Here is a 6,903-nt window from a genome sequence, read left to right as displayed (position 1 = left end):
GAACACCCATGGCTAATACATATGATAACATTATATTGAATCAGTGGGAATGTGAATTTGTTTGTGATGAGAAGAATCCATTTAAAGATGAAATTTTATTCTATCAACATTTTGTAGATGATATGGAAGGGAAATCAACAACATTTAAGTAACTTTGTTGAGTATTTGTACAGCACCACACCTTTTTTGAGATTCCAATGAATTTTTCATATAATGATATCGCATATCACGATGTACAGTTGCTAAATGACTCTGGTGTTTTGGAAACTTGTGTTCACAATAAAGAAATTCAGGTTAACAAATACACACATATACTAAAAGTATGCATGCTAGGCATATATTTTGGGGAATAGTCAAGGCAAAACTTTTACGAACAAGTAGGTTGAACACTGAAGATGATAAGTGTAAGGAACAGATGGAAAAGTTAGGAAGCAACTTTAAAAATAGAGTCTAAAATATGGATTTAATACTAGAAACAATGAATGAAACATTGGAGAAGAGAAAACAAATAGCTTCCCCTTTTCTTAGTGAGGCACAAGTAGCGTTAACATCCCTTACACCAAGTAAGGACAAAGTATTAAAAATTTGTTATGCAACTACATATAATAGAATGACCATGGATGTTGAAAACATTATTAAAAGAAATTGGCAGACACCTATGTCCATGCCAGAATTATTTAATATACTAGGAAATAGGCCATATTTTACATATAGAAATAGTACGAGTCTGAGACAACAGCTTTGTTATAAGAACTTTAAAACTAATGAAACTCCTTCCATGGGCAAACATGGTACACTGCTCTGTTATAATTGTAGTTGCTGTAAGAACATTTGTAGTTTGCCAGAATTTGAACACCCTATAACTAAATATAAATATATGATTAAATGGCAGGCTACCTGTAATACAGTACTAGTAGTCTATTTGGGTATGTGTACAAAATGCACGTTTCTATATAGGAAAATGTTCTAGGCGGCTAAAAAAAACGTATAGTAGAACACAAATCAGACATCAGAAGAAAAGTGGCAATGAATGCACTGGCAAAGCATATTATGGAACATGATGAAACACATGAATTTAAAGTTCTAGAAGTTTTGCCTTGAGATATAAAAGGAGGTGATATAAACACTAAATTGGATATTGCTGAGTATAAATGGATAACTAGATCAGATGCTGATAAACCTCCTTGTTTGAATAATATGATAACTATAAAACCTTTTTTGGTTGAAAGACAAATGCAATATAAGTAATATTTTATTAAGTTATATATTATTTTATGTATATAACATAGTAACTTTAAATGTATTTTTATATTTGTGTTTATACTAAACATCTTATTTCTATATATGACATTTCATCAAAAGTTTTTTTTGCATATTCTTTTAAGCAGTAATTACTTGAATGTTTTTATTGGCTGGCTGTGTCATGTGTACTGTGCTTTTAAAGTATAAAATGATGTATGTTTTAAAACTTGGTATTGATTACTGAAGAAGGGTGTATCACGAAAGCTTTATTCTATTAAGTGAAATAAATTAAGCGTTTCTACTATTCTGGGATTTGTTTTCTACATCTAGATCTAGGGATGTCATTATCTTCCTTTGCTCAGTCCTCATTAAGCGAATAATTTAATATAATGCAGCCTTTGGCATGTATCTGTCCAGACACACACAATAACTAGAATGCCCACAGGAATACCTTACTAAAATGATAAAAGGCCTAAACAACATGTCCTACATGGAACAACTCAAAACCTTGTCACTATACTCAGTATTCTACAGACTGCTAAGACGTGACCTGTGTCTGACATACAAGGCATCCTCCGACCCAATACTGATGGATTTACTGCATATCAGCAAGTCCAATGGCATCAGAATAATTGATCTAGGGATCTAAACCTCATCTACAAGATCAACAAAATGGTTTGGAAGGGTAGATATATCTCACAGAGGATGCTGCTGCTCTGGAACAGTCTCCCCATCCACATTAAACAAAGTTCATCTCTGTCCTTATTCAAGTGCAACTTGGATCTATGGATGGGAACAGAACAGTTAACCGTGGACTGTCCCCTGTACTGCTAATGGACAGAGAGAGCTTCTAAATGTTTTATCCCATGCATGAGTTCAAGCAAATTATCTATGTTATGAATCCAGTTATTGTCATTGGGATAATATATAATTATCGATCATGGGATGGGTAAGGTCATTCCTTAACCCAATGGAATAAGTTAATTTGAGCACAAAAAGGGAAATTGGCTAGACTTAAAATGGCCTCCAAGGGCAGCCAGTTTACTAATTACCTATGAGCCTATTATTGTACACAGATGACAGACAGTTTGCTAGTCAAAGTATAAAAATCACATTTAAGCATGAGCGAGTACAAAGACATAGAGCTTGTTACATCATGAAGTGACTGACAAGTTTTCAAGGACATAAAGAATGGTGCAAAATTGAGAAATGTTCTGTATGTTTAGGAATTAAATAAAAAATAAGCAATAAAACTTGATAACATTCCATCACTTTCTTGGTTAAAAATATAAGATGTTCTGTTTCTATGTAACAACTATCACTTTCTTCTGTGTGTTGATATCTATTTAAATTTTCTTTAAATAGTGATTACATGATACAAGTCAGTCTGTTGTTATTGCACATTTAACTCCATTTTGCAATTCACTGAATTCCTGAAAAAGTGATATCAGTCACTGGTTCACAACTTACGAAACAAGATTTTCATTTTTCAGAAACAGTGGGGTTTCAAACACATCACATCAAATCCTAGACACCTTCAGAAGATAAATGTGGAACATATGTTACATATAGTGAAAAATATTATTAATACATGTGATTACAATCTATAGGGTTATCGCCATCTCAATTACTAGTATATCATCATCTCAAGTTGAACTTGCCAGCATAGTGTTTTCACTCCTAGTACCAGACAGTAGACAGCAACAGCGATGTTGCAAGGCAGGCAGTGCAAACAGAAATTGTGGTTTGACAAAAATGTCAAAAAAACTTTTTTAAACACCTTTATTGAATTTTCACTTGTGACACAGACAGACATCATATTATCTAAGCAACAATACATAAACTGTTCATTTCCTGCCTTCTGTTAAACCTCATTCCTCCTCAAAACATTTTCTGCATGTGCTGTTCCCACAATTTCCATTTTTTCTGTGTAATTTACTTCTACCCTTTTCTAAAGATCCCACTTACTGTTTTTTTATTTCTGTCTAATATTCTTTACTTTAAGTATGGTTGGTTTAGAATTTGATTTCCATTTTCCACCAATTGCTTTTTTGGCAGCCACCAGAATTAAACTTAACAAGGCTTTAGTATGTCTAGGCAATTCAGATCCTGTCTCCCAGCTCAAAAACATAATTTCCTTAGTTAAATTTGTTCGCTCACTCAGTATTCTTGATAGAGTACTCTGTAGGGAATTTTTTTAAAGTCTGCCAACTCATTACACTCTCAAAACACATGTCCCCAGTTAACTCCTTCTTCCCCCTCCAACATTTACCATCTACCTGAAGAAAAATTCTTTGGAGTCTGCTTGGGTTATAAAAGTAGTTATGCAAACACTTCCAGGCAAAAATTCTAAATATTCTAAATTTTGTTGCATATTTAAAAAACATGTATATATCCTCCCATTGTTTCTTTGTAAATTGCATGCCTAATCTCTCTTCTCAGTCTTTTCTGACCTCATCTGATTGATTCCTATAGTTAATCTGAAACATTTTACATGCTCTACTAATTATCCCTTTTTAACAGCAGCTTCTGTTGTAGATTCAGTTAAAAACTCAACCAGTGCAGGTCGTTAGTTTAGGATTCTCATGTCCCATTTTTTTTGTCTGTACTTTGATATCAATCCCTGATAGGGAAGGCTATCGCTAGCATGCTATATGAATGTCTTCTTGGCCTCTTCCCATTCTATTACCTTTCCCTCTCCAGTTATTTATTCCCAATACCTTGGTTCCTTTGCCAACTTCATGTAGTAAATTCCAGCCCCCTTGTCACAATTCTCTGTACCCTAATTGCAGTTATTCCTTTTCACAAAATCCACTTTCTCCACTCCCATGTTGGCTTAGTATACTTTCTGGTACCTTATGAATATAGTATTCTGTATGACTTTTGTTTTTCTCCTTAAGGATTTGCGTCCATAAACCACATTCTTTCCTTATTTCTTGAATTACTCCTCTGCTTCATCATCCTTTCCCACTTTGAATTATAGCTTTCTGTTTTTGTTATGCATATGAGTCTTAACTGTGTAGCTGTAAAATATCCCTTCAAATCAAGTAATCTTAGACATCCTTGTTCTGTTGGCAATATCAACTTATTGGACTTTGAGACCTGGCCAAAAATCTTTCTTGAGAAAATAGTAAAGTGCAAGAATGACTGAAGAATTACTGGTTGTAAAGTATGAATGCAGGATATCATAATTTGGACTTCGGGTGTATCAACATCTTACTTACCTCAAAAACAGGAAGTATTTGTCTCCATTAGCATAGCCAGTAGAGAAAAATGGCAAGGGAAAGGATTGTTAGATACTCAGTGAGTTCAAATTCCTACGTTCCACCAGAGCTGTCCACTATGTCTGACATTGCTCAGGAAAAGGTTATACACATCTGATCTAGTTGTTATTAGTCTAAAAAAGTGACAAGATTTAGTATGTCTAGGCAATTCAGATCCTGTCTCCCAGCTCATAAACATAATTTCCTTAGTTAAATTTGTTCGCTCACTCAGTATCCTTGATAGAGTACTCTGTAGGGAATTTTTTAAAGTCTGCCAACTCATTACACTCTCAAAACACGTGTCCCCAGTTAACTCCTCCCCCCCCCCCCAACATTTACCATCTACCTGAAGAAAAATTCTTTGGAGTCTGCTTGGGTTATAAAAGTAGTTATGCAAACACTTCCAGGCAAAAATTCTAAATATTCTAAATTTTGTTGCATATTTAAAAAACATGTATTTGTCCTCCCATTGTTTCTTTGTAAATTGCATGCCTAATCTCTCTTGTCAGTCTTTTCTGACCTCATCTGATTGATTCCTATAGTTAATCTGAAACATTTTACATGACCTACTAATTATCCCTTTTTAACAGCAGCTTCTGTTGTAGATTCAATTAAAAACTCAACCAGTGCAGGTCCTTAGTTTAGGATTCTCATGTCCCATTTTCTTTGTCTGTACTCTGATATCAATCCCTGATAGGGAAGGCAATCGCTAGCATGCTATATGAATGTCTTCTTGGCCTCTTCCCATTCTATTACCTTTCCCTCTCCAGTTATTTGTTCCCAATACCTTGGTTCCTTTGCCAACTTCCTGTAGTAAATTCCAGCCCCCTTGTCACTATTCTCTGTACCCTAATTGCAGTTATTCCTTTTCACAAAATCCACTTTCTCCACTCCCATGTTGGCTTAGTATACTTTCTGGTACCTTATGAATATAGTATTCTGTATGACTTTTGTTTTTCTCCTTAAGGATGTGCGTCCATAAACCACATTCTTTCCTTATTTCTTGAATTACTCCTCTGCTTCATCATCCTTTTCCACTTCGAATTATAGCTTTCTGTTTGTGTTATGCATATGAGTCTTAACTGTGTAGCTGTAAAATATCCCTTCAAATCAAGTAATCCTAAACATCCTTGTTCTGTTGGCAATATCAACTTATCAGACTTTGAGACCTGGCCAAAAATCTTTCTTGAGAAAATAGTAAAGTGCAAGAATCTCTGAAGAAGTACTGGTTGTAAAGTATGAATGCAGGATATCATAATTTGGACTACGGGTGTATCAACATCTTACTTATATCAAAAACAGGAAGTATTTGTCTGCATTAGCATAGCCAGTAGAGAAAAATGGCAAGTGAAAGGATTGTTAGATACTCAGTGAGTTCAAATTCCTACGTTCCACCAGAGCTGTCCACTATGTCTGACATTGTTCAGGAAAAGGTTACACACATCTGATCTAGTTGTTATTAGTCTAAAAAAGTGACAAGATTTAGTATGTCTAGGCAATTCAGATCCTGTCTCCCAGCTCAAAAACATAATTTCCTTAGTTAAATTAATTCGCTCACTCAGTATAAAGTAGAAAGTGACTGTTTCAAGCAAATTACAGTGTTAAAGTACTTTAGACATGGAAGGCTGCCCAAGAAACCTCTCAGATATAGTAACTGTACAAAACTGCAATTTCTGAATTATTACTAGTTAATAATTTTGTGTGATATCATCTCTGTATGTCTAATCATGTGATTGACAAAGCATAGAGACTGGCTCTTGAATTTTTACCATATAGTACATAAATGTAAATATGGGGACTATATCTTTTTTAGACTAAGAGGGATATAATGTGATTGTATATGAACAGATTAGAGTTTCATAAGAGTGCTAAAGCGAATGGGTAGGAGTCATGTGATCCCACAACTATAGTCAGTCATCAGTAAAATGTTTGGTTTAAGCAGTTCCAGCCTAGCATCTCTTCATTCGTGTCTGTGTGTGTGTGTGTGTGTGTGTGTGTGTGTGTGTGTGTGTGTGTGTGTGTGTATATAAATATATATATATATATATATATAGAGAGAGAGAGAGATATGTAAATAAAGATACACACATATATAGTCTTCATGCTAACAGTTGATAAGATATACACCATCTCTGTTTCATATCCCTCCCCTATCCTTGAATGGATTCATACTAAGGACCATTATATTACGATTTTAAACCAAATTTAGTGATGCTTTACTGTAGATGTACCCCCTAACTCCCTAGCTGGTACTTTAGTTAACAGGTTACAAGTTTTAGGCTTGTTATTGGAAAATCCACTGATGCTACACTAGGTAGTCTTCTCAGACTTCTTACTTGAAATCAGAAACAGTTCAAAATATGTACTGAGTCCCATAAGACTTAGCTCAGCAATCACA

This window comes from Protopterus annectens, chromosome 1.part0 (assembly GCF_019279795.1).
Source record: "Protopterus annectens isolate FY-2018-M chromosome 1.part0, PAN1.0, whole genome shotgun sequence".
NCBI lineage: Eukaryota > Metazoa > Chordata > Ceratodontiformes > Protopteridae > Protopterus > Protopterus annectens.
The sequence above is the reverse complement of the archived record's forward strand: the minus strand, read 5'-3'. Positions refer to the sequence as shown.